The sequence below is a fragment of the Triplophysa dalaica genome, chromosome 12 (genome assembly GCF_015846415.1).
Source record: "Triplophysa dalaica isolate WHDGS20190420 chromosome 12, ASM1584641v1, whole genome shotgun sequence".
Taxonomy (NCBI): Eukaryota; Metazoa; Chordata; class Actinopteri; order Cypriniformes; family Nemacheilidae; genus Triplophysa; species Triplophysa dalaica.
Window position 1 is genome coordinate 20,371,679 of NC_079553.1, and position 7,124 is coordinate 20,378,802.

The 7,124-nt window shown below is 38.2% G+C and overlaps 1 long non-coding RNA gene across 2 annotated transcripts; it reads right to left on the reverse strand.

Moving 5' to 3' along the window:
* Nucleotides 1-388: 388 nt before the first annotated feature.
* On the reverse strand, nt 389-6,863 carry LOC130432439 (uncharacterized). 2 transcript variants are annotated; one of them, XR_008908475.1, is made up of 8 exons: nt 6,769-6,863; nt 5,115-5,402; nt 4,473-4,533; nt 3,496-3,552; nt 3,216-3,310; nt 3,013-3,063; nt 2,365-2,747; nt 389-2,266 (listed from the first exon to the last, which is right to left on the reverse strand). It is a non-coding gene; the product is annotated as an uncharacterized LOC130432439 (long non-coding RNA). The 2 variants fall into 2 exon arrangements; XR_008908474.1 differs by lacking the exon at nt 6,769-6,863 and having other exon boundaries at nt 5,115-5,636.
* Between the last annotated feature and the right edge of the window lie 261 nt (nt 6,864-7,124).

The following is a 7,124-nucleotide window of genomic DNA, read 5'->3' on the forward strand; positions in this document are numbered from 1 at the left end:
GCGTAGGTAAGCGAAGAAATCCTGTTAGGAAACAGGTAATGTGGAGTACGAATGCTAAAATATTAAGATATAATTAGATATTTAAAGAGTATCTGAAATATTAATGGGTTGGATTTGAACACAAATACAGGCAAAGGAAGAGAAAACTTTGTTTTTATTTTTATAAATGATTTCTACAGCCCATATTTACAGTTGTGTTCAAAATTATTCAACCCCCACTGATATTGATTGTTTTGGTCAGTTTGACATTGATTATGATCATTCAGTCATCCTGCTTACAATTAAATCAAAGATGTACGTGTAGGTCTGACAAATATAACATAACATTTATAACGAAATAACCACAAATGTCTTTTCTGAGCTCACATCATTATCAGTTTTATTCAAACCCCAAGTGACATTCAATCTTTGTACTTAGTACAACATCCTTTTACAGTTATAACAGCTTTTAAACGTGAAGCATAGCTTGACACAAGTGTCTTGCAGCGATCTACGGGTATCTTCGCCCATTCATCATGGGCAAAAGCCTCCAGTTCAGTCACATTCTTAGGCTTGCGCACTGCAACTGCTTTCTTTAAGTCCCACCAGAGGTTCTCAATCGGATTTAAGTCTGGTGACTGCGATGGCCACTTCAAAATGTTCCAGCCTTTAATCTGAAACTTTGATCTGCTCTAGTGGACTTGGAGGTATGCTTGGGATCATTGTCCTGTTGAAAGGTCCAACGTCTTCCAAGCCTCAGGTTTGGGACGGACTGCATCACATTGTCATCCAATATCTCCTGGTACTGAAGAGAATTCATGGTACCTTGCACACGCTGAAGCTTCCCAGTACCTGCAGAAGCAAAACAGCTCCAAAGCATGATTGACCCCCGCCATGCTTCACAGTAGGCAAGGTGTTCTTTTCTTCATAAGCCCTCCTCCAAACATAGTGTTGATCCATGGGTCCAAACAGGTCTAATTTTGTTTCATCAGTCCACAGAACACTATCCCAAAACTTCTGTGGTTTGTCCACATGACTTTTGGCATACTGCAGTCGACTCTTCTTATTCTTTGGGGACAGCAAGGGGGATGCGCCTGGGAGTTCTGGCATGGAGGCCTTCATTACGCAGGGTGCGCCGTATTGTCTGAGCAGAAACTTCAGTACCCACATCTGACAAATCTTTTCTCAGTTCCTCAGCAGTCACACGGGGACTTTTCTCCACTCTACGCTTCAGGTAGCGCACAGCAGTCGAAGTCAGCATCTTCTTTCTGCCACGACCAGGTAGCGTTTCAACAGTGCCCTTTGCCTTGAATTTGCGAATGATGCTTCCTATGGTGTCTCTTGGTATGTTTAACATCTTTGCAATCTTCTTATAGCTATTGCCCTTCCTGTGAAGAGTAATCACCTGTTCTCTTGTCTTCCTGGACCATTCTCTTGACCTCACCATGTTTGTAACCACACCAGTAAATGTCTAGAAGGAGCTGAGTATCACAGTCATTTTAAAGCTGCCTAATTGGTGCTTATTAGGCTTTATTGCTGCTCCCTGATATCCACAGGTGTTTTCAATATCTGATTGAAAACACTTCATTGAACCTCTGTTCTTCAGAGTGGTAGTCTTTAAGGGGTTGAATAATTATGTCAATGAAGAATTCACAAAAGAAACATTTACTACTGTATTACAAAACTAATTGATGTCATTTTAGTTGCATATGGTTCTTTAAGAAGTCCTTGTAGGGACTGACTCAAGCGTATCTAAACCACTTGTGGTCTAAGAGCTTGACAACCTCTGGCCGGTCTTTTGGAATGTAGGCTTTGCATACAGCTGAAAGCTTTCTACAATCTATAACAGTTTAAAGCGAGCTGGTTAGTCAAAGGTAGCAATTATAATGCTACATTACATGAAATTTAAGGTCAAACCTACGATGGCACTACAAATGATGACATATGTAATCATATTATATAAGCCCTGGTAATAGATAGGCCTTAAATTAAACCCTCTAGTCATGGTCACCACATGATGCACTATATGAATTCTCTGATGAAAGCAATGGTTTTACCCAGATATTTGCTAGATTTGACATTTCTGCTCTAATAATAACAAAAATGGACTCTTTCTGTGTGCACTCAGCTGTGGGTTACAGTATTCTTGTCAATTGACTCACAGATGCTTACTCTTGGCCTACACTCAGGAGACATTTTTCCAGGAGCTTCCCTAGCTGAAAAACATTCTGCTCGCCCTCAAAATCCTTCATAGCCTTGACCTCAGATGGCCGGTAATCATATCCTCCTGTAACAAAGATGTTATCAAAGTTCAGCGAATCTGTGTCAGGGTCACATGACAAATACGATTCCAGACTGTTACAAAACCCCAAAATGCCAGCTCACCTCTATATTTATGGTTGGGAAAGAGTTTGCCCTTTTTGTATTCAAGAGCACAGCAGAAGACTATTAACATGAGGTTGTAGGTTCTGGTGTTGACCAGGATGTTGCTTGTGTGGATGTCGTTATGAAAGACGCCTCTGTCAAGGCTGTGCTTCACAGCTTGAACTGTCTGACAAATGAGGTTCCTGACTTTTTGTTCGGTGAGGTAATGAAAAGAAATTAATGTCTTCAGTTCCAAGCAGGGAGCAGGACATTCCATAACAATTTCTATCTTGTCTGGGTAGTCAAACCACTCAAACATTTCAATGACATAAGGACATGTGGGAGGTTTTTGCAACATAGCCCATCATTGCCACTTCAGTCATCACAGGTTTCGGATAGCCAGCCTAGAGAAAAAGAGAATAAGAAATGGTTACTTGGCTATGGTTAACTCTTTAGATTTAAACCACAAATATTGTTATATTTGGATGGACGTGTCATCAATTTTATCTATGTACGATCACAAGATACGATCACAAGAGCCAGATCTACTCAAAGCTCTGTGAGGACTCAGGCAAAGTTGTCTATTTCATGTCTAACTGAAGGTTCATATTAATGATATTGTACCATAGACAATTAAATGACTAAATATAAATGTATTAATCAACTTACAACAGCAATAGGAATGTCGTGTTTACACCTTTTTATGGATTTGACAGGAACCTGTAAATGAAGAAACACAATTATTATACAAAGATGATTATATGACAATCTGCAGTCTGTTTAATGCATACATTTTTATCAAGATTTGAACATGAATCTTTAGGTACATAAGGAGTAAAATGTTGCTCAATTCTGTAAAAGGGTGCTGCTACCTTTCGACCATCAGATTTGCGTATTGCCATGTAGACGTCTCCATAGTTACCACTTCCTAAAGAGAATTGTTTTTCATAGACGGACTGAAATTCTCCTAAAAACACAGACACAATGAACATAGTAATGTTATGTCGCAACAAGTAGTCTTGTGATATGACTCTATATACTACATATTATGTTGCCAATTCATGTGATTGTCTTGTCATGTTTGTGTTTAGTTTCAATGCGGTGAAATTAAAAATATAACTGCAGACGATATAAACAGAAAGACAGACTTACTATCAGATGGCTTAAAAGACAACAGCGTTCTTTCATCTGTCCCAGTAGCACTTTGTCCTAAAACACAGATATTATGTTGCCAATTCATGTGATTGTCTAGTCATGTTTGTGTTTAGTTTCATTTGGGTGAAATTACAAATATAACTAGGGATGGGAACCGAGAACCGGTTCTTCTTTAGAACCGGTGCCCAGTGAATAGATTCCTTGGAACCGTTAGCGTACTTGCTTAACGATTCCGCTTATCGCTTCTGCTTGTTGCAAATGTGTCATCATGACGACACACACGCACTGCGTTGTTTTGGTTACGCAGCAAACATGTCATCGAGGCAGAAGCAATCTAAAGCGTGGTAATATTTCACTAGAAAAGTCGCCAATGGGGTCATTTGCAACAACTGTAAAAGTTTAATTTCGGCAAAGGGAGGAACTACCTACAATATGCAGAAACATTTGGCCACACAGCACGCAATTCATTTGCAGGATTGTCGGGTGTTTGATACACTACTACTTAGCGACACAGCAACAACAAGTGAGTCAAGCAGCAGCGGAGCTAACAAGACGTCATCTGCTATTAATGGCGAAGGTAACTTTTTAGTTAATGCGAGCGCCATTTCATTGTGTAAACTTTTACTATATGAATAATAATTTGCCTATTATTTTTTTGTATGTATCAATGATGAATGTGAAAAATTCTATAGGTCCCTGGACTTTACTTTGTAGCCTACTTTTAGGTTTTTCTTTGGTTGCTACACATAATTTGTGTATACTCTGAGTATGTGCTGTGTTCTTATCAGATATTAAAGCGAGTTAATACAAACAAACAAATTTGTACTTGTTCCCTCACCCATTAATAATCTATAAGAGAATCGATAAGGAATCGAATCGATAAGCAATATCGATAATGGAATCGGAATCGTTAAATTCTTATCAATTCCCATCCCTAAATATAACTGCAGGCGATAATAAACAGAAAGACAGACTTGCTATCAGACGGCTTAACAGCCAGCAGCGTTCTTTCGTCTGTCTCATTGGCACGTTGTTCTAAAACACAGAAAAACAAATGGTGATTATTACAGTTTAAAGACACAGAGAACAGTGAAAAGGCAAATGATCTAATATCAGCTTAAATGTACAGAGCCCGTATTTATCAAGCTTCTCAAAGTGCCATTTTAGTTTTAAGTGCTGACAATTCATGAAATCCTACTTCCAAACTAGGTAAAAAAGCGAGCTATCATTCATCCATACTCTCCCAATTATTTAAGACCACTCGAGAGGTCTTTCAAGTGCTAAGGAGTTGCCACTAGGGGCTTGTGATGGCACTGAGGACACAGAGACGTGATGGACATAGAGAGGCCAATGGAACCGTATAATTTCACATTATACACACATAAATTCAGTGCTCCCCTACATAGGCGTTATTGTGGGTGGCACTTTTTTAAATGTCATTAATGCTCCATGGATCAACAGTACTGTTGCGAGTTCTTTGACTAACTTTTAAGCGCAGCATTGAGCCGTGAACTCAAACGTTTTTTTTACTTTTTCTTAGGTAAATTCTTAGCAGTGTTCTTGTGAGTAGTTCTCAGAAGCTTGATAAATACTGGTCCAGGTTTATTTCATCTCACCTTGTGGTTCGTCCTTCAAATTGTCCTCCATGCTGGCTCCCTCGGTTTCTTTTGCGTTCGAAACAGCTGCCACTGCAGACGGACCACTGACACAAGACAGCTGAGAACGGATCTGCTCTCGGTCAGGAGTTTGCTGGACATCAGAGACTCCTGGGACACATGTGTCTGGCAGCAGCGGAGTATCAATATCCTTCACTCTGGTCTCGTGGCAGCAGGAAACGTTTTCTGCATCCACACATGCTTTCGTGAAGAAGCCACATTTTCTACATGTACCTCTGGCATGTTGATCTACAACACACAAAACAACAAACAGTAAACTGTTGAAACATCTCAGACCAAACATAAGATTAACATGTTACTGAATAAATCAGCATTAGGAAATGATTGTGTCTTTGGCTCATCAGACAGAAGAGAAACTTTGACAATGACCTGATACAGTATGTTATAAAACAAAGGTAATGCTAGTTTTTGATGTCGTTGTTAATAAATATCTAGACATATACTGTAAGGTTAGAGACTTCACTTCATAGAAACACTTTTCCATCTAGCATTTTTCATATTTAATGTTCAATTTTCTCATTATATTGACTTGCAGAAATGTGCATTTACTAGAGATGTATATTTTCAGGAATATTTATCGATTGATTACTGTGAGAATCTGGATTCCGTCCTGTCCTCTACAAATATTGCATCTGTGTACAATACAGAATTCATATATCATATGTATTCATTCATCCATCCATCATATTAGTATTAGCTTCTATTCACATAATATGTGCCTTACTGTCCTGTTGTTTAACATCGTTGAGAGTTGTATCGTATCTTATGCTGTCTTATGCTGATATAAATATCTGTTGGTCTCCATCTCAAGGTTCCTAATGATGTCTAGGAACAATTGTTTTGATGCTGTAATGTTGAGTACGTATATTGAATACGTACTTTGTGATCATATCTGATTGTTCTCAGGAGGAATAAGACTAAACAGAAAGTCTGGTGATTTTCCACTCTGGTGGTTTTATATGACACCTCCTGTTTCAAGCTTATAAATATTAGTCCTTAACACAATAAACTTTGGACTCTGATTGAACAAGCACTTGTGTCTGTGTCAAACTTTGTCTCCAGATCTGCAAACTCTGTGTGTTCAGTCGACTAGACTCTTCAACCGTAGAATATTGTTTAGACAAGGGGACATAAGAAGTTTACATTCTTACAATTACAAATATTTGTTAAATAATTGATCAATCATAAAAACAAATATGAAGATTTTAATACCAAATAAGAGTAACAGTTGCAGTGTAAGTTATCGTACTGATGTTAACCGACACAGAGCTTTCGGTACACTACACACAATCACACAAATACGTGTTTATGCACCAAAAGACAAATAATTTCCTTATTGCTAAATCCTCATTTCAAGTAAGATTGAACCAAATCCTCCACATCCATTGGTTTCTAGCCATTCTGTGACTTTTCTCAAAATAATATTATATTATAAATAATTTTATCCTCGTACTACGAGTTTATTCTCGAAACATTTCGACTTTATTCTCGTGGCAGAAAAACGCCGTCGTTTTAAAACGATGCACAAATCTCTAAAAATAAAGCTTATAGTGTTTGTATCAAAGCGGATAGAGTTTGAAAGATGGTTACATACCGTTTTTAGTAACTTCGGACTGCATTCTGAACTTAACCTCGGTATATCCTTAAATCTTTCGGAGCGCGGGATCAATACTGTCAACTAAACTGAAGAACTTGCGTTTTAAATGCAAATGAAGTTCGGTGTCCTTAAGGTACGGAACCGTTGAAGGGTCATTTGCGAAAATAAAAAAACAGAAGACTTTCTCGTGAGCACGCGATAAAGTCTTCTGTTTTATATTTCTCCGTAAGATTGTTTACAACATTTCTTAGTTCACAACCTTTTTGAAGTTGCTAAATGCTTCATAAATACACACTTTTCTAATGAACTTCACATTTTTGCTGATTCTCTTGATGTCCTTTCAAATGAAAAAG